This window comes from Oncorhynchus mykiss, chromosome 3, assembly GCF_013265735.2.
Source record: "Oncorhynchus mykiss isolate Arlee chromosome 3, USDA_OmykA_1.1, whole genome shotgun sequence".
Classification (NCBI taxonomy): Eukaryota; Metazoa; Chordata; class Actinopteri; order Salmoniformes; family Salmonidae; genus Oncorhynchus; species Oncorhynchus mykiss.
This window is the reverse complement of record NC_048567.1, coordinates 36,171,242-36,198,937: the sequence shown is the minus strand read 5'-3', so window position 1 is coordinate 36,198,937 and position 27,696 is coordinate 36,171,242. Positions and strand designations below refer to the sequence as shown.

The following is a 27,696-nucleotide window of genomic DNA, read 5'->3' as shown; positions in this document are numbered from 1 at the left end:
CCTGCTAACAAGGATACAGTAAAAAAAAATGGTGTGTTAAGAACAGTAGGTAATTTCCATGTAAAAGGACCCATGAAAACCAACATGGGAAGTTCATAGGAGCATATCAAATTGGGTGTCAAATGAAAGTGGAATGTATATATTATTATTTATTTTTTTTTAATAAAAGGCAAATACAAATTTTTCAACAATTTTTCAAAGGCTTTGATTTCTGGTCTACCAGAAAAAGTCTTACATTTCAGAAATACATCAAAAACAAGAACCCTGCCAACTATTATTAACACTTACAGTGCCTTGCGAAAGTATTCGGCCCCCTTGAACTTTGCGACCTTTTGCCACATTTCAGGCTTCAAACATAAATATATAAAACTGTATTTTTTTGTGAAGAATCAACAACAAGTGGGACACAATCATGAAGTGGAACGACATTTATTGGATATTTCAAACTTTATTAACAAATCAAAAACTGAAAAATTGGGCGTGCAAAATTATTCAGCCCCTTTACTTTCAGTGCAGCAAACTCTCTCCAGAAGTTCAGTGAGGATCTCTGAATGATCCAATGTTGACCTAAATGACTAATGATGATAAATACAATCCACCTGTGTGTAATCAAGTCTCCGTATAAATGCACCTGCACTGTGATAGTCTCAGAGGTCCGTTAAAAGCGCAGAGAGCATCATGAAGAACAAGGAACACACCAGGCAGGTCCGAGATACTGTTGTGAAGAAGGTTAAAGCCGGATTTGGATACAAAAAGATTTCCCAAGCTTTAAACATCCTAAGGAGCACTGTGCAAGCGATAATATTGAAATGGAAGGAGTATCAGACCACTGCAAATCTACCAAGACCTGGCCGTCCCTCTAAACTTTCAGCTCATACAAGGAGAAGACTGATCAGAGATGCAGCCAAGAGGCCCATGATCACTCTGGATGAACTGCAGAGATCTACAGCTGAGGTGGGAGACTCTGTCCATAGGACAACAATCAGTCGTATTTTGCACAAATCTGGCCTTTATGGAAGAGTGGCAAGAAGAAAGCCATTTCTTAAAGATATCCATAAAAAGTGTCGTTTAAAGTTTGCCACAAGCCACCTGGGAGACACACCAAACATGTGGAAGAAGGTGCTCTGGTCAGATGAAACCAAAATTGAACTTTTTGGCAACAATGCAAAACGTTATGTTTGGCGTAAAAGCAACACAGCTGAACACACCATCCCCACTGTCAAACATGGTGGTGGCAGCATCATGGTTTGGGCCTGCTTTTCTTCAGCAGGGACAGGGAAGATGGTTAAAATTGATGGGAAGATGGATGGAGCCAAATACAGGACCATTCTGGAAGAAAACCTGATGGAGTCTGCAAAAGACCTGAGACTGGGACGGAGATTTGTCTTCCAACAAGACAATGATCCAAAACATAAAGCAAAATCTACAATGGAATGGTTCAAAAATAAACATATCCAGGTGTTAGAATGGCCAAGTCAAAGTCCAGACCTGAATCCAATCGAGAATCTGTGGAAAGAACTGAAAACTGCTGTTCACAAATGCTCTCCATCCAACGTCACTGAGCTCGAGCTGTTTTGCAAGGAGGAATGGGAAAAAAATTCAGTCTCTCGATGTGCAAAACTGATAGACATACCCCAAGCAACTTACAGCTGTAATCGCAGCAAAAGGTGGCGCTACAAAGTATTAACTTAAGGGGGCTGAATAATTTTGCACGCCCAATTTTTCAGTTTTTGATTTGTTAAAAAAGTTTGAAATATCCAATAAATGTCGTTCCACTTCATGATTGTGTCCCACTTGTTGTTGATTCTTCACAAAAAATACAGTTTTATATCTTTATGTTTGAAGCCTGAAATGTGGCAAAAGGTCGCAAAGTTCAAGGGGGCCGAATACTTTCGCAAGGCACTGTATATTTCGTTTTGGAGAAAGACAATTCTGCCTTCTGGGCTCGGGTGTGTCCCAGGATAAATGCACAGAAAATGTGGAGTTAATGTTAAACTCTGTAGCTTCTTTGTTTGCATTTTTTGTTACAGCTTGTTTGAGTTGTAATGTTTGGTGCCCACTATTGGTTACCTTTGTTTGTTTGGTAAATTTGCACTGCAGTGGATAGTTGGTTGTGTGCTGCATTGGAGAGAGTACATTGGTTTGTTTCCAAGCCCTTGCCCAGGCTGGAGACTCTTGATCTACTTGCTGTTGGGCATCGGTCCGAGGAGGTGAGTACAGTCGGCTGTGTACCTCAGTGGGATATTTGGGTATGGTAGTGACACTTACTACCCGGCGCTATAGCCTTTTTCCCCGTTAGGCTTAGCGACGCGTTTCATTTTGGAATACATTGGGCATGGTTATTTTGTTTTCTTTTTTTGTGTGGTGTCTGTAGACTGAGCAGACAGGGCACATCTGTGGCTTGGGGGAATCTGCTAGCGTGCTGGGTGGTTTTATTTCCTCCAGTGTGTAATTACACACTGCAAATCTGCACGAAGACTAGGGTTGAGTTACTGTAGGTTTTGGGGAAGCTCCATATATATCTCACCTCCTGTGGTGCCCAGTGTGATTGTCACTTCTCTTGTGGTCTGGTGAGTTCAGCAGTGACGAGTGAGATTATAATTTTTTTTTGTATTTACTTCTGACTGTGGTGTCTAATGTAGACGAGTTCATTTGCTTTCCATAAGAGGAACCATTAGAATGATGTACTAAAGAACAGCTGTTGCAGATTGCTGAACACTACAAGGTTGAAATTAGTGATAAACGTCAATTCTAATAGGTTAATAATGAAGGCCAATCTGCTGGAGAGTGGTATTCTTGAAGTTACCACTGGGGCAGCCTCTACTGAGGACTCGCCGTCTCCAGGTAACGGGCACAAATGGCCGCTCCATCTGTTAGTCCTAGTAGTCTTCTTTTTGAACAGCTAGAGCATGATTGTGTAAAATATGAAAAGGAATTGGGAATTTAAACAGGATTTGGAGCTTGCTAAAATCAAGCTGCAACAAGAGTGGCTAGAGCTGGTTAGGGAAGGAAAGCTCTCAGGAGGGAGTTTGTTCTGGGAAGGTGACCCAGATTTACCTAGGGGTCGTTCCTCTTTTGGTCGTGCCCCGGACACATTTGATATTGTTGGGAACTTACGGTTGTTGCCTAAATTTAATGAGAAGGACTCAGACATTTTTCGCTGCTTTTGATGTGCTTCTCACCTATGGGAACCATGGGAACTAAAGTTGCAACTAGATAACGGTACACACGGGAAAGCCTACTTCCTTTAAAACAGTGGTTCCTAAACTTTTTATAGTCCTGTACCCCTTCAAACATTCAACCTCCAGCTGCGTACACCCTTTAGCACCAGGGTCAGCACACTTGAGAGCCTGCCACAAACACTCTACATCTAAACATAAGAGTGAGTGTCACGTCCTACAAGCTGGGTTGTGACAGATCTCTTATAGGACCAGGGCACAAATATTTGTTTTCTGTTTTCCAGAAGAGGATACTTTCCTTAATTGACCACCACCCATAAACATAACGGACATAAACAAGGAGCTGTGCCAGGCCCGCCACGTCTGTTGACTCATCCAGCTGTAACGCATAGAATTCACTGGCTTGTATGCGAAGCAGTAATTGTTTCAAAACATCTCTTGCCATGTCACTTATGCGTCGTGAAAGTGTTTGATGGAGGCATTGTCTGTAGTTTTTTGGTCTTTTCCCTCAGCATTATCCCAGCCATATGCACGGCAGCAGGAAGAATTAAGTCCTCCACAATAGTATGGGGCTTGCCTGTCCTGCCACTCAGTAGCTCACTATATAAGACGCTTCTAGCCCCTTCTTATTAATGGTATCTGTTGCTTTTATACATGTTACTACTCTAAATGCATCTATATTCTCGCTCAAAAAGCTCCTGTGGCTTATTTTTCATATCATGTTTCATTTCTAAATGTTTGCGCAAGAGTAAAGGTTTCCCGTGAGAGAGTAACGGTTAATGTGATTGGATGTTAATTATTTAACTAGGCATCCTGTACTTGACAGTGTTATTTTGCTGAACACTAGATGGTTTAATTACATTTTTGGTAGTGAAACGAGGCAACTCAAGCGAAGGGGGGGGGGGGGGGGGGGGGGGGGGGGGGGAACTCACCCAAATGTATAGCCTCGTTTGTAAAATATAAATATACCGTTTGAAAATGAAGGGGAAAAATGTGGCTAATATTATTTTATTTTTTGGCATACCACCGACGGCATTGTAACCCAGTTTGGGAATACCTGCTCTGAGACATCAATTCTAAGTCACACCAGCAAGCCCATGTTTGTATAGGAAAGCCAAGGGAGCGAGGGGGAGTGAGGCTAGAGACTCACTGCGACCAACACTGGCAGTTGCCATGTGGAGGGGGTGGTCGCTCCACCATCTGAGGAAGAGGCACAATGTTGCGTGAAGATGGCTAGAGTTGAACCCTTTGTGGGAGAGCGGACAGAGGACCAATCAATTTAGTCAGCAGACTTCCTTGGTGAAGAGAACTTGCGGGATAATCAACCAAGTGCCCCAAACTGATCTTGAGGTGCTCTTTCTAGCCTCTCGCCTCCAGAGGTTTGCTTTGTTTAAAATGTTCATTTACTCAGTCTACTGCCAAAAATAGATATGATTTGCTTGCTCGCCAGAAAGAGGCATGCAGGGGTGTTAAGTTTCTGTGAAACTTGGCTAGATCCTTCTGTGAAAAACATCCCAATTAACCGAAAGGACAGAAACTGGAGAGGGGGGTTGTGCATCTATTTCAAAGTGGACATATGTTTTAAACCAGGATCACATGGAAGCAGTTTGGTTGGATATATTATTACCAAAGAGCAAACCAATCTGATGTACTGAAAATGAGCTGTTCCCTGTATAAGGCCTCATCTAACTTTTGCAAAACTGACTCAGTTGATAAATGAGCCCACAAGAATCTGTGTAACCAGTCTTACTGCCATTGATCTCATTATGGTATCCAATAATCACAAGATATCCCTAAGTGGTGTAATTGCATAAGGGAATAAACTGCACTAGGAAAGTAAGAATAAAAACCTGGTAAATTGTCACAATACCATCAGGACCAGATCACTCAAACTGTCATAGAACAATTGAATAAACTGCTAGGACAGGTAGACTGGTCTGATGTCGATAGAGCATAGGAACTCTTCCAGGGTAGATTTCTCAGCACTGGACAAGCTGGCACCCCTAAAAGTACGGATGCATGATATATCGGTGAACATATCGGAATCGGCTGATATTAGCTAAAAATGCCAACATCGGTATCGGCCATATGTCTAGTTTAACGGTAATGTTAAAAACCGATGTCAAAGTTGCTGTGCATACCTATATAAACGTAGGTATGACGTCACGTAAAATTTTGCGCACATCAGCATTCCTAACCTACCCACAATGTCTGCTTTTTGTTCTGTTACATTTTTTTCCCTTTATTTAACTCAGTTAAGAACACACTCTTATTTACATTGACTACCTACCCTGACCAAACCCGTAAGAAACTGGGCCAATAACGCGCCGCCCTATGGTACTTACAATCACGGCTGGATGTGATAGAGCCTGGATTCGAACCAGGGACTGTAGTGACGCCTCTTGCACTGAGATGCAGTGTTAGAAACCTTCAGCCTTACAGGTAGAGGTATATTGGTGGCATGCAAATGAAGGGATTTTCCTGCCATTGTAATCCTTGGGTGTGAAATATAAAGTACACTACCATTCAAAAGTTTAGGGTCACTTAGAAATGTCCTTGTTTTTGAAAGAAAGACAATGTATGTTTTGTCCATTAAAATAACATCAAATTGATCAGAAATACAGTGTAGACATGGTTAATGTTGTAAATGACAATTGTAGCCTGAAACAGATTAGTTTTTAAAAATGGAATATCTACATAGGTGTACAGAAGCCCAATATCAGCAACCATCACTCCTGTGTTCCAATGACACGTTGTGTTAGCTAATCCAAGTTTATAATTTTAAAAAGGCAAATTAATCACTAGAAAGCCCTTTTGCAATTACAGTATGTTAGCACAGCTGAAAACTGTTGTTCTAATTAAAGAAGCAATAAAACTGGCCTTCTTTAGACAAGTTGAGTATCTAGAGCATCAGCATTTGTGGGTTCAATTACAGGCTCAAAATGGCCAGAAATAAAGACCTTACTTCTGAAACTCGTCAGTCTATTCTTGTTCAAAGAAATGAAGGCTATTCCATGCCAGAAATGACCAAGAGACTGAAGATCTCGTACAACGCTGTGTACTACTCCCTTCACAGAACAGCGCAAACTGGCCCTAACCAGAATAGAAGAGTAGTGGGAGGCCCCAGTGCACGACTGAGCAAAAGGACATTAGTGTTTAGTTTAAAACAATTCTCTCAGTTCCATGGAGAAAATTGTAGCATTGCAGGAAAATGGCTTAAAAATGCAAACATCTCTCTAACGCCAAGATGAGGGTGTAAGAAATGTAGCCATGACGATTGGCTGACCAAGCCCATTGCCACGCCCCCTTCCACACCCACCCTACAAATGTGTGATTGTGTAGAACCAACATGGATTAACTCTTAAACTGTGTTAAATCAAGGTTGAGCTATCAATCATGTTGTGAAAAACAATAGACCTAGTTGTAAAATAATCATTGTTCAATGTAATACTTCTAAAATAAATTTTATTTAATCCAAACCAGGATCAAATGTAATATTTTTTGAGCCATTGTTTTAAAATAACTTAAAAAATAATAATTTAGAGATGAAATCTAAAACTGCCACTGGAGGTTCAAAGGGTCATTGCAGTTAAATGAGATTCCGCAGGGTTTTATTTTTTACCTTATTCAAGCTTGAGCTCTAAATATCTCTAACAGTCACCCCTGCATGAGTTTTTTTTTAATGCGCATGATGTCAGAATGCAGTCTGTTCCAAAATGTGATTGTTACGCAACAGGACAGTTAACCCCCACTGCCCTCAAACCAAGGCATGCTGCCTGCTAATTATTTATAGGCTGTTTCAACTTGTCAATTTCAAATTATTTTCTGACTAAGTTTTATTTTCTAACAGTTTGAATTGAGGTGTGTTCCACCTCCTCATATGATTTGCAAATACTTTTTTGAAGGTTGTACTGATTATGATGAGCTAACGCAACGATATGGCCTTAACTTCTTGCTCCTACTTGAGACGCAGATGTCTCAAGTAGACACCTGGAAATGCAAATGCGCTACGCTAAATGCTAAATGTACTCGTTAAAACTCAAACGTTCATCAAAATGCACATGCAGGGTATTGAATTAAAGCTACACTCGTTGTGAACCTAGCCAACAAGTCAGATTTTTAAAATGCTTTTCGGCGAAAGCATGAGAAGCTATTATCTGATAGCATGCAACACCCCAAAATGCCTGAATGCGACGTAAACAAAGATTTAGCTTAGCCGGCGCTACACAAAACGCAGAAATAAAATATAAAACATTCATTACCTTTGACGAGCTTCTTTCTTGGCACTCCTATATGCCCCATAAACATCACTATTGGGTCTTTTTGTCGTTTAAAATCGGTCCATATATACCCAAAATAGCTTTCTATGGAAGCTGTGTGATTCAGAAAAAAACATTGTTTTAAAACGCAGCGTCATTTTTTTAAATTAAAAAAGTAGACGATAAACTTTCACAAAACACTTCGAAATACTTTTGTAATCCAACTTTAGGTATTAGTAAACGTTTATAATCTATCAAAATGATTACAGGGCGATGTGTATTCAATAGCTCCTCGTCTTCAAATCAATGGCTGAAAATGTGCACCTCACAACATCCTGGCTGAGACCGGAAGAAATTGAATCCAGTTAGTTGGATTCACCAACAAAAAAGTCCCTGGAAAATGACGACAATGGTCACACGACATCGTGTGGAATCTGTAGGAATTGCATGCAGGTCCATAATTAATTTTGTGCCCTTTTAACAACCCATGAAAGTGACGCATGGAAATTATTTTTAGCTTTCAGAGAGCAGTTTTTCTTGCGCTTTTCGATGAAACACACAATCTGTTATAGTCACAGCCGTGATTTAACCAGTTTTAGAAACTTCAGAGTGTTTTCTATCCACACATACTAATCATATGCATATACTATATAGTAGCAGGACGCTGAAAAGTTGCGCGATTTTTAACAGAATGTTCGAAAAAGGAGGGGGTAGACTTAATTTAATGGCAATGTACTCTTATCTCCACCCAGCATAGCCAAAAGAAGACTGGCCACCCCTCAGAGCCTGGTTCCTCTAGGTTTCTGCCTTCCTAGGGAGGTTTTTTGTAGCCACAGTGCTTCTACATCTGCATTGCTTGCTGTTTGGCATTTTAGGCTGAGTTTCTGTGTAAGCATAATCTGCTCATGTAAAAAGGTATTTAAAAATAAATTTGATTTGATTGCCAGCTATGTGTGGCGCCATGCATTCTGGTTGTCACAAATATCAGTCAGACTAAAGATGTTGGCAAAATGAGATGAAGGGATGGTTCACTCGTCTTTCAAGTAAACTTCCGTAAGTTATTGATGGTAGACGACACACCCCCTTCAACATGCATACTGCACACAGACCCATCTCCTCTTGTAACTGCTTATCTTTGATGGTTGCGGAAAAACAAACATGGCGGCGTGCAGACATCAAAACTATGAAATAACACGTGATCATGTAAAACCAAAAAAAAGGTGTAAAATAAATCTAAATATATTTTATATTTGAGATACTTCAAAGTAGCCACCCTCTGCCTTGATGGCAGCTTTGCACACTCTTGGCATCCTCTCATCCAGCTTCATGAGGTCACCTGGAATGCATTTAAATTATAAAAGGTGTGCCTTGTTAAATGTAATGTGTTTGAGCCAATCAGTTGTGTTGTGAAAAGGTGGGGGGGGGGGACAGAAGATATCCCTATTTGGTAAAATACCAAGTCCATATTATGGCATGAACAGCTGAAATAAGCAAAGAGAAACAGCCTATCATTCACAGATGTAGAACATTTTTAAAATAAAGAAAAACCCTTGAATGAGTAGGTGTCCTAAAACTTTTGACCGGTAGTGTATTGGTGTTATTTTCATTAAATAAACACAGATTTACTAGACATACAGTGGTGATTTAAAAATACAATTACAAAGACTGAATGGGGGGTTTAAATTAATCAAATGTCAGTGTAGGTGCTGTTTTTGGTGTGATTGAAATGCTATTTCCTTTAGCTTATGTTTGTAAAACTCAACGAGCTAGCTAACTACTTTGACAAAAAAAGTGCAATTAATTTCAGAATTTAGTACAAAGTGAAAACTCACCTTGCTAGCAAGCAAGCAAGCGAGCAAGGCTGTTTTTTTTCCATAGGAAAAATAATTAGAACAAATTGCTATGCTGAACCCTTATGACGTGTATTGATTTAACCTTAGATTAGGCTTAACATTAAATTGTGCAACACATCTCTGATTAATTATAAACCTACATTTACAAAGTCTAGATTAATCTATTAATCTAAGTCTAATCTAAGATTAATTTAAACCATTTTGGTGCAGCCCACCCTATGCTGCACACACACACACCAACACACCTGGGGGCAACAATTAAAAGTGAATGCGTGTGTTTATGTCATACAAGCACACCAGGCAAGACAGACAGCATTGCCGTGGGCTGAACAAGGTGCACCACAGACAGTAGTGTTGGAGAGATTTCATTTAACTAGGCAAGGCAGTTAAGAACAAATTCTTATTTACAATGACGGCCTACCAAAAGGCATCCTGCGATTAAAATGTTTAAATATATAAATATAGGACAAAACACACATCACAACAAGAGCGACAACACTACATAGAGAGAGACCTAAGACAACATAGCAAGGCAGCAACACAGCATGGTAGCAGCACAACATGACAACAACATGGTAGCAGCACAAAACATGGTGCAAACATTATTTGGCACAGATAACAGCACAAAGGGCAAGAAGGTAGAATCAGCCACAACTGTCAATAATAATGTCCATGATCTTTGAATGAAGAAATTGAGATGAAACTGTCCTGTCTGTCTGAGTGTTTGTTGCAGCTCGTTCCAGTCACTAGCTGCAGCGAACTGAAAAGACGAGCGACCCAGGGATGTGTGTGCTTTCGGGACCTTTAACAGAATGTGACTGGCAGAACAGGTGTTGTATGTGGAGAATGAGGGCTGCAGTAGAGTGAGGCCTAAGAGAGTTTTATAAATAAGCATCAACCAGTGGGTCTTGCGACAGGTATACAGAGATGACCAGTTTACAGAGGAGTATAGAGTGCAGTGATGTGTCCTATAAGGAGCATTGGTGGCAATGGTAAAGTACATCTATCCGCTGTGGGGGCTTTTCTGGAGCGTCTCCCGTCAGCAAGATTCACTCAGCAGATCCCGACATGACCGGAATATCGATTAGGCCTATAAGTTTAGTATAGACACTTTTTCATAACATTTTAGTTTAAGTAGGTCTAACTATAAAAAAAACTAAGTGCATATTTTTCTCTAATGACCATATAATAAAAACATTGCAACTCACCATGTCGCCGAATCAGTGGGAGCTTGTTTCCCGGGCAACAAGACGGTTCCATCTAGGGGTGATGGGAGACAGTGACACAGGTGTTCCTTATGTCCAGTCCAGTAATTTCGTTTTTGTTGCCATCATTGCGGAAAACTCTGCTTCACAGAGATAGGATGTTGGAAATGGAAGCAACGTTTTCAGTGCTTTTGTGGCTCTCTCGGGATATTCAGCCTTGATTTTAATCCAGGTTGGCAGAGATGAAGAAGTTCTCAAACATACTTAAGGCCACCGTCATTTGGAACCTCAAGGAGTTTCTTCTTCCTGCACGGACATGGACGATTCACCTGGGACATTCACAAATGGGTTGCAGATCCATTCCTTCGCACTTCGTGGGTCTTTGGCGGTTGGGAAATAACGCTCGAAGGCCGTTGACAGCGAAGCTAGGTGATCACGCACCAGCTGGGAGAAAGACGGCTCAGTCTCAATCTCTCCCAAAATCCTGCTAATGTTTGAAACATGTCAAATATGCCCCTGTCCACTCGCCGTCCCCACATTTCCAGTTTGGCTTTGAATGCAGCCACTTTATCTGCCAACTTAAAGACAGTTGTCATTCTCCCCTGAAGTGACAGATTGAGTTTGTTGAGCAGGTTGAATAGGTCGCACAGGTAAGCAAGTTTCTGCGACCCATTCATCGTCATTGAAATGTGCTGCCAGTGGTGACTTTTTTTCCTGAAAGAAATCTCTGCAGTGTCTCTCATAACACAAACACTCTGGCAAGAGATCTCCACATACTATGCACAGGGGGCGTGGAGCATGTGAGTCACCTGTTGCAATAAAGCCATATTTTAGGTAGGACTCATTTTCTATTGAATGAGGCTCTCTTTTTTTGCAGTCTCGGGCTCTGCATTGTAAACATAATTGTTGGGCCTTTTATCTCCCTTACCCCTTCCGAAGAAGCTCTCCAGCAACATTGTTTGTTTTTATTCATGTCAGCAAACGAAGTTAGCTAGTACAAAGTCAGTGGGCAACACAGCGCACACAGACCGTGATGAACTCGCGGCGCATGCATTTTTTACATTTTATTTAACTAGGCAAGTCAGTTAAGAACAAATTCTTATTTATAATGACGACCTAGGAACAGTGGGTTAGCTGCTTGTTCAGGGACAGAACGACAGATTTTTGAGATTTACTGGCCCAACACTCTAACCACTAGGTTACCAGCCGCATTACTCAAGTTCAAAATCTGTAAACTGTTGTGGACGTGACAGAGATATTAGTGGTAAAAAAAAAAGGACCAACAGACTGCATCAAGTTCAATGTAATTACTGCACAAATAGCCTATAAATATTATTTTACAGATTTTTTAAAATACATTATTTATCCTTTCCGTGCGGCCCGGTAGCGAATTTGCCGGGGACCGGCACGCGGCCCAGTGGTTGGGGACCACTGACCTAGACGGCTTCCACACAAGCACAAAGGAACACAGAGACAGCCTTGCTCAGAGCACTGCTACTCTCACAGGGGAGACAGGTTACAGAGGAGTGGAAAGCTTGATCGGGAAAGAGATACTGAGGAGGTGTAGCCTAGTCTGCTTGGCTCCTGTATGTTTTGGTAATTTCTCCTTTTTTCTCTGGCATGCACAGGCACAGACAGACACATACCTCCCTCACTTAACCACTGAGGTGTGACCAGGCTGAGCCTAAAGAGGACATGTAGATACTACACATGGACAGAAAAGGGGGTGTGGGGAAGAAGGGTAGAGGGAGAGAGTGTGGCAAAGAGAAGAGCGAGCAAGAGAAAGCGAGAACACATTTGAGATGAACAGATTAGGGAGGTAAAGTACAAGACAGCTGACATATTGTGTCCAAGTTTTGGCTTCGAAACAAGCTTTTTTTAGTTAATGTTTTGTGCAAAAAATAGCTTTACTTGATTTTCAGCCATTATCTTCATTGAATAGCGTGTCACTAGTCGGGAAGTTAAATGGTACAATTAAGATTAACAATGAAGACTTGTTAAAGTTAAGTTCTGGGAAGTTGTGAAAACAGGGTGTACCCTCCAACACACTCAGCTGAGGGCCTGTGTATCCTGGGACCTATAAAACCTCTGTCTGTCCCACACTGAAATGCAATGCCTTGCCTGCAAGACCAATCAATAAATTTGCAAGTAATGCATCTGGCCTGATCTCAATGCAACAGAGTAGCCCCAGCACCTCACACAGGAGCAGATGTGAAACAGGGAAGAGACAGGGGGCATGCTCATTTGGTATAGATCAGACCTAATAAATTAGTCAAAACAGGAACATTTTACATCTGGCTAGAAATGAATAAGGAAATAATCTCAGAGAAAAATGTCCTCATGTATGCTACCTATATCCCCACAATAGAATCTCCATACTTTAACGATGACAGCTTCTCCATCCTAGAAGGGGAGATCAATGTTCAGGCCCAGGGATTTACTATTCTGTAGCAACCTAAATGCCAGAACCTGACACCCTCTCAGCACACAGGGGGACAACCCCCTACCTGGAGGTGACAGCATTCCCTCCCCCATATGCCCCCTAGACACATCAACATAACCAACAAAAAAAGGGTCACAACTCCTGCAGCTCTGTCGGACGCTGGGTATTGTCGTGACTCTAGTATGATTAAATTATATGACATGCTATTTTATCAAATCAATTACATAATGTTTAATTGATTACTTGATTGAATTAAACTATTAATAACCTGGGGTACCATGGAATCATTCATTTACATAGAGCTGTTATCTCCCGAATCCACTCTTAAAGATCTGAAGATCTTTTATATCAATAGCAGTGAATTATTAATCGTCACCTCGATCGATCTCATTCTGATTGTCGTAATTACTTGGTTATCTGCACAAACCCTAGCTAATAAGCTAAATAACCACACACACACACACACACACACTACTAATAATGTCATGAAAAGCCCCTAGTGGACTAACCCGATATGACGGCTGGCTACACAAAGGAAGGGGGTTGGGTTTGAATGAAAGAGAGGGAAGACTGAGGAACAAAGGGATTGAATCTATCAGATCTTGAGAAGCTATGCTACAGTAAATACTTACTAATAATACTTACGCATTCGAATAAGCCCATTCCCTCTGAGCTGTGCTTCGATAGATGGGTCAAAGATGGAAGACTGGTTTACCCAGCAGAGATCACCATTGTCTTTTGAAGAATCTTTCTGGCCGTAGTGTTGTAGAGCGGATAGGTTAAAGTACCCTGTCGTTCTTAAGATTGTCTGTCCTTTCCTAGGCCACGTACGTTTACAGCTGATATCTCAACGTCTGGGAGGTATCACTTCTTCTTCAGTGAATAATCATTCAAAGTTCATACCAAGTTGCCATAATCAGCTCGCGCTGTATTCTGGCTAGTCTTGTCGAAATTCTCCATTTCAACGTGGTGATCATCACCTCCACGTTGAAATTAGCCCTTTTAAACATATGGACACCAGTCCTCATGTCGTCGGGAACGAAGTTTGACTTCCACCAACAGGCTTTTGTACCGGGGGAGAGAAGGGCGTGTTTTATAGTTCTCAACCAAAGTCTGTTCACTTGGGCCTACGTTTTACTATGAAACAATTATCTTATTTAGGAGGCTAAAATTACATTTAATCTTTTCACAAATAGTTTCATATTTAAACATTTAAATTGAACACCAATTCCATGTGAATCTGATAATTAGAACGTGTAGACTTTCCAAGATACAATTTATGTTGTCTTATCATCAGATATAATGTCCCAGAAACAAACTGATCTGACATCATATTCTTTAAGTACCAACGGACACTTTCAACTGGTTGTGAAGGGAAAATATTGTTCAATTCCCAAAACTTTTGATGTTACCATGGTATTTACTGGGGGGGGGGGGGGGGGTCATAAACCTCACCAAACAGGGCAACGTCTTGACAGTATGTACATACTCAATGGTAGGTACACCTTTAGCTCATATCTTGGCAGTAGTACTGTAGACTACTTTATCACTGACCTCAACCCAGTCTCTTAGAGCATTCACAGTCAGTCCACTGACACCCGTATCAGATCACAGCAAAAATCACACTACTTGAACAGAGCTATGGTCAATCATAAGGCATCAAAGCCAAAAGAACTGAATCATTTTAAGAAATGCTATAGGTAGAAGGAAAGTAGTGTGGAAATCTACCAAAAAACAATTAGGCAACAACAAATTCAATCCCTTCTAGACAATATGTTTCACTGTAATAGTGAAGGTGTAGACTTGGCAGTAGGAAACCTAAACAGTATATTTGACCTCAGCTTCCCTAGCAAATCTACAATTGTCAAGCAAACAACGTAAGAAAATTAACCATGACAAATGAAGAATGCAAAAACCTATGAAAGAAATTGAGAAACCTATCCAACCAAAAACAGAGACCCAGAAAATCTGAGAATACGCCATCACTATAACACAGAAATACACCACGGAAAAAGAAGGTACAGCACATCAGAAATAATCTCAATGTAATTGAAGAATCCATAGAATCTAACCACTTCTGGGAAAATTGTAAAACTAAACAAAGATGAGTTATCCAACCAAAACAGAGATGTATGGATAAACCACTTCTCCAATCTTTTTGGCTCTATAACAAAGAACAAACAGAAAAATATATACATGATCAAATACAAACCTTAGAATCAACTATTAAAGACTACCAGAACACACTGGATTATCCAATTACATGTAATGAACTACAGGACAAAATACAAACCCCCCATCCCAAAAAGGCCTGTGGGGTTGATGGTATCCTAAATTAAATTATAAAATATACAGACCACAAATTCAACTTTACTTCAACAGCATCCTCAGCTCTGGCATATTCCCCAATATTTGGAACCCAGGACTGATCACCCCAATCCACAAAAATGGAGACAAATTTGACCAAAATAACTACCGTGGGGGTATGCATCAACAGAAACCTGAGCAAGTGTCAAATACGCTTTTTACCAAATTACCATACAACAGACCACATTCACCCTGCACACCCTAATTGACAAACAAACAAACAAAGGCAAAGTCTTCTCATGCTGTGTTGATTTTTTTTAAAGCTTGAGACTCAATTTGCCATGAGGGCCTGCTATACAGATGTATGGAAAGTGGTGTTGGGGGAAATAAAAACATACATTATAAAATCCATGTACACAAACAACAAGTGTGAGGTTAAAAATTGGCAAAAAAAACTTGCTCTCATGAGGACCACCATAGGGAAGGAAGACCCAGAATTACCTATTCTGTAGAGGATACGTTCATTAGAGTTACCAGCCTCAGAAATTGCAGCCCAAATAAATGCTTCACAGAGTTCAACTAACACATTTCAACATCAACTGTTCAGAGGAGACTGTGTGAATCGGGCCGTCATGGTCAAATTGCTGCAAAGAAACCACTACTAAAAAGGTACACAAATAAGAAGAAGAGACTTGTTTGGGCCAAGAAACATGAGCAATGGACATTAGACCAGTGGAAATATGTCCTTTGGTCTAGAGTCCAAATTGGAGATTTTTGGTTCCAACCGCCGTGTCTTTGTGAGACGCAGTGTGGATGAACGGATGATCTCCGCATGTATTTCCCACCGTAAAGCACGGAGGAGGTGGTGTGATGGTGCTTTGCTGGTGACACTGTCGGATTTTAACAAATTTTTAAAAAATCAAGGCACTTAACCAGCATGGCTACCACAGTATTCTGCAGAGATATGCCATCCCATCTGGTTTGGGCTTATCATTTGTTTTTCAACAGGACAATGACCCAACACACCTCCAAGCTGTGTAAGGACAATTTTACTAAGAAGGAGAGTGAGGAGTGCTGTAACAGATGACCTGGCCTTCACAATCACCCGACCTCAACCAAATTGAGATGGTTTGGGATGAGTCGGACCGCAGAGTGAAGAAAAAGCAGCCAACAAGTGCTCAGCATATGTGGCAACTCCTCCTGTTGAAAAGCATTCCAGGTGAAGCTGGTTGAGAGAACGCCAATAGTGTGCAAAGCTGTCATCAAGGCAAAGGGTGGTTATTTGAAGAATCTCAAAAATAAAATATATTTAGTTTTGTTTAAGACTTTTTTGGTTACTACATGATTCTACATGTGTTATTTCATAGTTTTGATGTTGTCATTATTATTCTACAATGTAGAAAATAGTAAAAATAACAAAAAACTTGAATGAGTAGGTGTTCTAAAACTTTTAACCGGTAGTGTATATCAACGAATTGGCCAGGGGAATTCTTGTAGGCCTCACCCTACAAGAAACTGAAGTCAAATGTCTACTGTTTGCTGAGTATCTGGTGATTCTGTCACCAACCACACAGCACTATCTAGCGCTGGTCATTTGGACCCTGCATCCACATGAAAAATGTTAATGTGTGAAGGTTACAGGTAAGCCTCCATTTCAATGGTATCCCATGTCAATGAGATGAAAGAGACCAGTTACCAGCTCTGGACAGCAGACACTGCATGGGCAGTAGCTTTCTTATCCATTCCTAAAACAAGACACCCCTCCAAAACACTGTTCTTACCAATAATAGCCTGCCACTACAGACATACAGTAAGTGTGGTGTATGACACTGCAGTCACACTGCCACTGTTGCACAAGAGACTAAGCAGACACACATACTTTCTCTGCATTCCCTCTCCCAAAAGGAGCCTATAACATGAGGGATTGTCACAGCCAACTTCAGTTTACACAAAGATATCACCCAGGCAGAAGTAGAACAGACAATATTTTCTCCACACACTAAACCTCAGTGGGAGAGCTGTTACCTAAAGGCCTTGTGTGGTTACAGGCATTGGGTACCATTAGACCATTTCATGTAGGGAGCTATTTGACAACTGAGCCATGCAAAAGCCCTCATATGAGCCCATGTTCTGTTGGTAGATATGAGCACATGTAATGATTAACTACTGTGGGAGTAAGGAGGGTTACAGTAACAACATCCTCCCCATCTACGCTTACTGCAGAACCAACCACAATAACATCAGTCGAGTCTGCTACCGAAGACTCATTCGTTGAGGTAGCCAACACACTAGGATGGGTCTGGGCCATGGATATACAAGGCATTCGGAAAGTATTCAGACACCTTCCCATTTTGTTACGTTACAGCATTATTCTAAAATGGATTAAATAAAATGCTTTCCTCATCAATCTACACACAATACCCCATAATGGCAAAGTGAATACAGGTTTTTAGAAATGTTTGGCCCGCAATTGAATCTAATTGATGATCTCTGGTCTACATTTTAAGGATGCATGTTGTGCCTTCACAATTAATTAATGACCTTACTGAAATAATCAGGCTAGTGGGCCAGTTGGCTTCCTGAACAGTGCTCCAGGTCTCTTGTTTTCAGCCCCCCCCACGAAAATCTGTGTGTCCAGGGCCTTGTTCCTGGCTCCCTCTTCTCTGAGGGCCACAGTGGTTCTATTATTCCCTTGTGTTTCAGAGAACAGGATTAATGACCAGCAGCAGGGACATGAAAAGGTTGTGTGTGTGTGTGTACTTTTAATGAACACAGGCAGGCCAAAGCAAGGGAAATGTACAACTACAATAGCAGCCACAGAGTCATGGTCACAGTTACTCAGACACGAACATAAACACAAGCTACACATGATGCACGCACCCACCCACACACACAATACATGTACCTGCGTGCTGCACAGCCTGCGTGCTGCACAGCCTGCGTGCTGCACAGCCTGCGTGCTGCACAGCCTGCGTGCTGCACAGCCTGCGTGCTGCACAGCCTGCGTGCTGATATATTGGGACTATTCAAATTCCTATCAAACAGTGAATGCCAAAATCTTGAATAGCTAGTATATTTAGCATTCACCCCTATAAAAAAAATCACCCACTGGTAAAGTTATGAGAGGTTCTACAATAACATTCAGTTGAAGTTTTATATCAAAGTAATCATACTTAACAAGTCTAGTAAAATAAAAGGTTACACAAGCAGGTGTCCCTCTTCTGCCAACTTATAAAAACTCAACCTATAACTTTTGACCATTTTCACCACAACCATTTAGTGCTTATCGGAGTAAGCACTAAATGGTTTTAATGATCAAGTGGTTTACTTTACAATGACTTCAAACAATTGACCTTCCCGAAGAAACAAACCCAAAACCTCCCAGGCTCCATGCTGAGCTAGTGCTGCTGTCCCCCACCAGCACAAGTGGCTCAAACACCATTCTCTGAGGAAATAATTTCATATTGGCCTCTCTACACTGATCCCCCCTCAGCACAAGAGCATAACTGTACTTCACTGACTTCACTGCAGCCCCAGAGGAAAGACTGTGTAGCAAGGTCTGGATCTAGGCATTTAGACTAGGGGCCATTGACCATGCTTTTTAGTTCAGAACTAGGCTTAATTTGTATCAGGGAAACTGGCCCCTAGAGGTTAACTGTTGTCTCTATGAAGTTTAGAGGTGGTGTTTTGTTGGTGCAGTATAGGCAACCTAGATCAGAGCATGGCAATGATATCATAACCAGATCATTTCTCTTAAGAAAACTGGCTGCTTCATCGTGGAAGGTTGGAAACTTAACCACTAAATTATTCTTGGGATTTTGGCAATGAGGCTCTTTATCTACCTCCCCAGAGTCAGATTAACTCATGGATACCATTTGTATGTCTCTGCGTCCAGTATGAAGGATGTTTCTAACTAGCATTATCGCAATTGGCTCACAAAACTACCTCTAAATTCCATCATACTGGACACAGATACATAAAAAAAGGTATCCACTCTGAGGAATCCACTACTCTGAGGAAGTAGAAAAAGGGTTTCATTGCCAAAATACAGAACTATCCCTTTAATAGTGCATTTATCTTCTTCTGTTCATTAGCTTAAACTGGTATTACCAGCAAAGTGCCACCTTACCCGGGGTGCAATTAAATAGTCATAAATCCACCTATATTTTATTTTGCCTGCTTTTCCAAGCATGTCCTAATGATAACCCCTGCGTGTTATTTTTCAGCAAAGTAAGACCGCCACAATCCAGCAGTGATTGCGGGCAGCCAACTGTTAAGACAGGCCAGATATAAGATTTGTAGGTAGCATGTGCTGAGGGAGAGCTAAACTAAAACAGCTAGTGTATACATCACTCCACAGTATGTTCTTAATCTGCCTGTTAGTTCAGGGCTGTAAGGCCCATGTCTGACTCAGCACTGCCTCTCTTAAAATGAGACCATGGCCAGATATCCAACAAGTGGTGCTGCCAGATCCTGTCAGATCACCAATTATTTCCACTTTCACTACAAAAGGCCAACATATGTCCAACATATATATATTTTTTTATCTAAGCAAATCAGTTAAAAACAAATTCTTATTTACAATGACTGACTACCCCGGCCAAGCCCTAACCTGGACGACACTGGGCCAATTATGCGCCGCCCTATGGGACTCCCAATCACAGCCGGTTTTGATACAGCCTGGAATCGAACCAGGGCTTGTACTGACGCCTCTAACACTGAGAGAGACTGCTGCACCACTAAATACAGTATGTGTATGCGACCAACATCAACACATGTCAAACAATGAGTGTCTTCTTGAATGTTGCATCACGGCTGTTGTGTATAGTTTATCAAAACAAATCTTATTTGTCACATGCACCGAATACAACCGGTGTAGACCTTACAGTGAAATGCTTACTTACAAGCCCTTAACCAACAATGCAGTTAAGAAAAATACCAAGGAAAAAGACATAAAAGTAACAAATAATTAACTTCTTAAGGTAGGGGGCAGCATTTTCACTTTTGGATAAATAGCGTGCCCAATTTCAACTTCCTGCTACTCATGCCAAGAATATAAGATATGCATATTATTAGTAGATTTTGATAGAAAACTCTGAAGTTTCTAAAACTGTTTGAATCATGTCTGTGAGTATAACAGAACTTATGTAGCAGGCAAAACCCGAGGACTAACCGTTCAGATTTTTTTCTTTTTTTAGGTCTCTGTCTGTTCAGTTATTTCTCATTGGGAAAATATATTTCTTAGGAACTTGTTTTCAGTTCCTACCACTTCCACTGGATGTCACCAGTCTTTGGAATTTGGTTGAGGTTATTCCTTTGTGCAATGAAGAAGTACGGCCATCTAGGAACTTCGTAACACTGTTGAGAGTTGCGCAAGACTTGAAAAGTAGCTTGGTTTGTTGTTTTCCTGTATTGAACACAGATAGACCCGTCTTCAATTTGATCGATTATTAACATTTAAAAATACCTAAAGTTGTATTACCATAGTAGTTTGAAATGTTTTGGCAAAGTTTACAGGCAACTTTTGAAATATTTTGTAGTGATGTTGCGCAATTTGGAAGCTGTTTTTTTCTGGATCAAACGCGCCAAATAAATGGAAATTTTGGATATATATGGACGGAATTAATCGAACAAAAAGGACCAATTGTGATGTTTATGGAACATATTGGAGTGCCAACAAAAGAAGCTCGTCAAAGGTAATGCATGTTTTATATTTTATTTCTGCATTTTGTGTAGCGCCTGCAGGGTTGAAATATGCTACCCTCTTTGTTTACTGGTTGTGCTATAATCAGATAATAGCTTCTTATGCTTTCGCCGTAAAGCCTTTTTGAATTCTGACAAAGCGGCTGGATTAACAAGAAGTTCATCTTTAAGCCGATGTATAACAATTTTTATGAACGTTTATTATGACTCTTTCTGTATTTTGAATTTGGCGCCCTGCAATTTCACCGGATGTTGTCGAGGTGGGTCGCTAGCGGAACACTTGCACAGAGAGGTTAAAGAGCAGCAGTAAAATAACAAAAGCGAGGCTATGTACAGGGGGTACCGGTACAGAGTCAATGTGTGGGGACACCGGTTCGTCGAGGTAATATGTACATGCAGCGTAAAAGAAGGGGGGGCAATGCAAATAGTCTAGATGTTCAAGTGTCTTATGGCTTGGGGGTAGAAGCTGTTCAGAAGCCTCTTGGACCTAGACTTGGCGCTCCGGTACCAGTTGCTGTGCGATAAAGAGAGCAGTCTATGACTAGGGCCTTCCTCTGACACCGCCTGGTATAGAGGTCCTGGATGGCAGGAAGCTTGGCCCCAGTGACGTACTGGGCCGTAAGCACTACCCTCTGTAGTGCCTTGCGGTCGGAGGCCGAGCAGTTGCCATACCAGGCAGGGATGCAACCCGTCAGGATGCGCTCAATGGTGCAGCTGTAGAACTTTTTGAGGATCTATGCCAAATCATTTCAGTCTCCTGAGGGGGAATAGGCTATGCCATGCCCTCTTTATGACTGTTTTGGTGTGTTTGGACCATTCTAGTTTGTTGTTGAGGTGGACGGCAAGGAACTTGAAGCGCTCAACCTGCTCCACTACAGCTACATCTATGAGAATGGGGGCGTGCTCGGTCCTCCTTTTCCTGTAGTCCACAATCATCTCCTCTGTCTTGATCATGTTGAGGGAGAGGTTGTTGTCCTTGCAGCACACTGTCCGGTCTCTGACCTCCCCCCTATAGGCTGTCTCATCATTGTCGGTGATCAGGCCTACCACTGTTGTGTCATCGTCAAACTTAATGGTGTTGGAGTCATGCCTGACTGTGCGGTCATGAGTGAACAGGGATTACAAGAGGGGACTGAGCACGCACCCGAGGGGTCCCGTGTCGATGATCAACATGGCGAATGTGTTGTTACCTACTCTTACCACCTGGGGGCGGCACGTTAGGAATTCCAGGATCCAGTTGCAGAGGGAGGTGTTTAGTTCCAGGGACCTTAGTGTTCTCAAAAGCTCATCAATAAGCTATGGTGTTGAATGCTAAACTGTAGTCAGTGAATAGCATTCTCACATAGGTGTTCCTTTTGTCCAGGTGTGAAAGGGCAGTGTGAAGTGCAATAGAGATTCCATCATCTGTGGATCTGTTGGGCCGGTATGAAAATTCCAGTGGGTCTAGGGTTTCTGGGATAATGGTGTTGTGAGCCATGATCAGCCTTTCAAAGCACTTCATGGCTACAGACGTGAGTATTATGGGTCTGTAGTCATTTAGGGAGGTTGAATTAGTCTTCTTGGGCACAGGGACTATGGTGGTCTGCTTGAAAGATGATGTTGGTATTACAGACTCAGACAGGGAGAGGTTGAAAATGTCAGTGAAGACACTTGCCAGTTGATCAGCGCATGCTTGGAGTACACGTCCTGGTAATCCGTCTGGCACTGTGGCCTTGTGAATGTTGGCCTGTTTAAAAAGGTCTTACTCTCATCGCCTGTGGAGAGCATGATCACAGTCATCCGGAACAGCTGATGCCCTAATGCACGCACCAGTGTTATTTGCCTCGATGCAAGCATAGAAGTAATTCAGCCCATCTAGTAGGCTCGTGTCACTGGGCAGCTCGCGGCGGTGCTTCTGTTTGTAGTCTGTAATAGTTTGCAAGCCCTGCCACATCCGACGAGCGTCGGAGCCAGTGTAGTACAAATTGATCTTAGTCCTGTATCCACGCTTTGCCTGTATGATGGTTCTTCTGAGGGCATAGCAGGATTTCTTATAAGCTTCCGGGTTAGAGTCCCGGTCCTTGAAAGTGGCAGCTCTAGCCTTTAGCTCAGTGCAGATGTTGCCTGTAATCCATGGCTTCTGTTTGGGTTATGTACGTTGTCACTGTGGGGACGAAGTCACCGATGCACTTACTGACAAAGCCAGTGACTGATGTGGTGTACTCCTCAATGCCATCGGAAGAATCCCAGAACATATTCCAGTCTGTGCTAGCAAAACAGTCCTGTAGTTTAGCAACTGCTTCATCTGACCACTTTTTTATTTAGAGTCACTGGTGCTTCCTGCTTTAATTTAAGGAGGATAGAATTATGGTCAGATTTGCCAAATGGAGAGCGAGGGAGACCTTTGTACGCGTCTCTGTGTATGGAGTAAAGATGGTCTAGAGTTATTTTCCCTCTGGTTGCACATTTAACATGCTGGTAGAAATGAGGTAAAACAGATTTAAGTTTCCCTGCATTAAAGTCCCTGGCTGCCTCTGGATGGGCGTTTTCCTGTTTGCTTATGACCGTATACAGCTCATTGAGTGCGGTCTTAGTGCCATCATCGGTCTGTGGTGGTATGTAGACAGCTACCAAAAAAATGCAGATGAAAACTCTAGGTAGATAGAGTATCTCATAAGCTGTAGACCACACTACCTCAGGTGAGCAAAACCTCGAGACTTCCTAAGATATCGTGCACCAGCTGTTGTTTAGATAAATGCATAGGCCCCCGCCCCGTGTTTTACCAGAGGCTGCTGTTCTAATCTGCCGATACAGCTGTATGTTATTCATGTTGTCGTTCAGCTACGACTCAGTGAAATAAGATATTACAGTTAATGTCCCATTGGTAGGATGTACGTGCTTTTAGTTTGTCCACTTTATTCTCCAGCGATTGTACGTTGGCCAATAGTACCGATGGCAAAGGCAGATTAGCCACTCGCCAACCGGATCCTCATAATGGACCCCAATCTGTTTTTCAGAGGCAGGATTGAGGGAAAGATGAAGATGAACGGAGAAAAGTACAGAGAGATCCTTGATGAAAACCTGCTCCAGAGCACTCAGGGCCTCAGACTTGGGCAAAGGTTCACCTTTCACCTTTCAGCAGGACAACGAGCCTAAGCACACAGCTAAGATAACGCAGCAGTGACTTCGGGACAAGTTTCTGAATGTCCTTGAGTGGCCCAGCCAGAGCCCGGACTTGAACCTGATTGAACATCTCTGGAGAGACCTTAAAATAGCTGTGCAGCGACACTCCCCATCCATCCTGAAAGAGCCTGAGAGGATTTGCAGAGAAGAAGAATGTGAGAAACTCCTCAAATACAGGTGTGCCAAGCTTATAGCATCATACAAAGTACTGAGTAAAAGGTCTGAACACTTATGTAAATGTGATCCATTTTTTACATTTTATATATTTGCAACAATTTCTAAATACCAGTTTTTGCTTTGTCATCATGGTGTAGTGTGTGTAGATTGTTGAGGATTTTTATTTATTTAATCAATTTTAGAGTAAGCCTGTAATGTAACAAAATGTGAAAAAGGTCAAGGGGTCTGAATACTTTCCGAATGCACCACACACACACACACACACACACACACACACACACACACACACACACCTCCTCCTAAAATGTCTAAATTCCATTATTTGACTTTTTTTTGTGTGTGCGTCTTAGATATTACTGCACTGTTGGAGCTAGGAACACAAGCATTTCACTACACCCGCAATAACATCTACTAAATACAGTATGTGTATGCGACCAATACCATTAAAATACAATGTTTATGTTTCAATACAGTACACATTGTAAGTGAAATAATATATTTCAACACATTATTGAAGTGACATCCTCTACTTAGCTGTTAGGAGAGGAGGCAGAAATCAATTATAAATCAAATCGAAGAACAAAATGAAGCGACCAACCAACCAATTGCAGAGGAGAGCATCTTGGACACATTCTGTCAGAAAATGTCTTGGTGGTGCTAGTCAGTATTACACTTAAACTGTAATGACACTTGTACAGGGAAAATAATAAAGAGGGAGGAAACAGATTATTGAAATGGGTAGATTTATTTGTAATGAAACACTGATGGGTTGTGAATGAGATTATTAGGAATGTACACAGTGAAAATTCGAAACTTCCAAAAGAGCGAGCTACTTCTCTCTGAATGAAGGACAGTATAAAAAATGTAAGAAATGTATGCAGATTTTAAAATGACACACACTAATAAGTAATGACCCATTACTATATTAGGTAATAGAAAATATAAAAGGAAATGAGGAATAGATGCAAAGCAAACGCTTCAGGATTTCATTCAAAACATATTTTTATAGTCTAACTTTTTGTCCTAAAATGCCCCTGGTGGCAGTACCTTTTAGCGTGTGTAAAAAGGAACCACGAATGCATCGCACCAAACGCAGACAATAACAAAAATGTATTGACCATGTCCTATGACCAATGCACAGAAAATGTCATATCACCAGAATAAGGAGATCTCACACGATCAAAAATTATTGTAATGTGTGTTTTCAGCCAGGCGACCCACTACAGTGAACCGACTCAAGTTTCCCAACAAAGCAGCCCATCACTAGGCTATGCGTAATTTCATTCTGGGCACTGGGCGCTCTCCAGAATTCATTATCAACAGTAAATCAAAACTGGTTGAATGTATTCTTTGCTTTCACATTGCAAACAGACAGTTGCGCGCATGTCAAATATATAGCATATTCTTGTTTTATCCTATGTCAAAATACAACATTCCTATCAATAATAACATAACATATTCAGAATTTGATCAAAGACAGTACAGTATGAAGATAGGCAGAAACTGCTTCTTCAGTAGAGATCCACGATCACACTTAGCGATGTCATGGCGATGTTAGCTCGCGAAACTCATGCGCAGAAACACGTAAATGCGTCTAACGGTCGTCTCGCGCCAAATTGCGCATGTGCAAGCCGTCAGATAAAGGCCCTCCTTCGATAATGAAGTCGTTTCTGAATTAAATGAAAACGTCCGTTTGTCACCTTCAAGAGGCTGGAGTGTTCAACTACTTAAGACATTGGCTCGAATCAAGGTTGTGCCCTTACATTTCAAGAACATTAACTAAGGAAGAATTACTCTCATTGAGTTGTCAAACACCAAACCTGGAACTGGTCTGTTGGTCTGTTTCGCAAGCGTTGCCGAAAGTCTTGCGATGTTGTGACTCTGGGTTTAGAAACTCTGTGACTTGACAGTCAGGAAGTGCAATTCAATTCACGGCATGTACCACAGTTCCAATACCGTTACAGTAACAATATAATACTGTCCACTTTACACTGAGATTAGGCAACTTGAATCTTGAGCAGCTCAAATATTGGAAAAATATACTTCACAGCATTAGCCTACAACTACCATATTTCTTCATATTTCATAGAGCTTGGACATAATGGCATCAAATTATTCACGAACTCAAGCATTCGAAAGACTAAAATACATAGCGTGAAGTTACACCGTTTAGCACTACTTACCAGCTTGCTACGGTGTGGGTACTGTAGCAATGTAACCCGTAGCGAAAGGGCCAGAAGTCCGCATTTCCTTAGCGGTGTGTGCAGTGCAGATCTTGCACTAAACAAACTGGGGGGGGGGGCTTTCCCTACGCCTTGTCAAACTGGAACTACGAAACCACATTCAGCTGATTAGAACAACAAAAACACAATCTCGCGCTACACAAACACTCAGCGCCGCCGCCGCACGAGACGTCAAAACGATTCCGCCCCCTTTCCTCGTCTCCCATTGGCCTGGCTTGCTAGGACATTTTAAATAGATGGGACTTGTGAAGCAAAAGTTCCAACTTTAAATCTTCTTCATACTTCTTATTAATGGGGTTTGCAAGGCAAGAGTCCCCACTTTAAATATTCGTCATACTTCTTATAATTACTACCTGGAAAACGATTCCTCTTACACTTTTACCCAATTTCAGTTTATGTGACAAAAAAAAGCAAGTATAGTGTAGAAAATCAATGTACAATCTAAACTGCTGTGAAATATATTTCCCTATATTCCGTATTTCAAGCTGGTGTATAAAACCAAAAGATGCAAAAATGAAACTTAATCACGTGAATCATAGCAATAGCAATAGCACATAGAACATATCTACAATCTCTTCTTAGACTTGCTGTCAATGAGAATGACAGATCTACAATTGATATTTCTATGTGAATTGGGTCGCCCAAAAAGTTACATATTGCAGCTTTAAGCTAAACACCTCATTCAAACTTTAAAATGTGCAGACCGGTCTAAAGGCCCTGTTGTGATATAATCAACTCCCAGACTTCCAACATACCATTCACTGTGAACAACACAACTTTTGACAAAAATATGCCACACTGAAGTTAAACAGAAAGCATATGAAATCTAACCTCTACTTCCAAACAATTTACATTTTTACAACTGTCACAGAACTTTAGACAAAAACTTAGGGTGTGACATATTGGTCTACTTATCTGCTATTCAAATCAGGAATCGGAACATAATTATCTGCTACCAATAAAAAAGACAGCTTAGTTACCACATCAACTACTTTTTGTCTCAACCTTTACAAACTGACATTTTCACCACTTTCCCAGAACTTTAGAGGGTATAACACATTGGTATACTTCTCAGCTACTTAAGGGTGTTTTCACATATAGTTCTCTTTAAAAGAACCGATCTCAGTCCTATTTAGAGTGAACTCTGGGGTAAAAAAAAGAGAGC

General features: G+C 41.3%; 1 protein-coding gene across 4 annotated transcripts in view; it reads right to left on the bottom strand.

Moving 5' to 3' along the window:
- LOC110519702 (transcription factor HIVEP3) overlaps positions 1-26,745 on the bottom strand; it is an 89,775-nt gene extending 63,030 nt beyond the window's left edge. For all 4 annotated transcript variants that reach the window (XM_021596673.2, XM_021596696.2, XM_021596688.2 and 1 more), the window contains exon 1: positions 26,472-26,745. The gene's annotated coding sequence lies outside the window, so the exon portion shown is untranslated. The remainder of the gene's footprint in view (positions 1-26,471) is intronic.
- Positions 26,746-27,696: the final 951 nt, after the last annotated feature.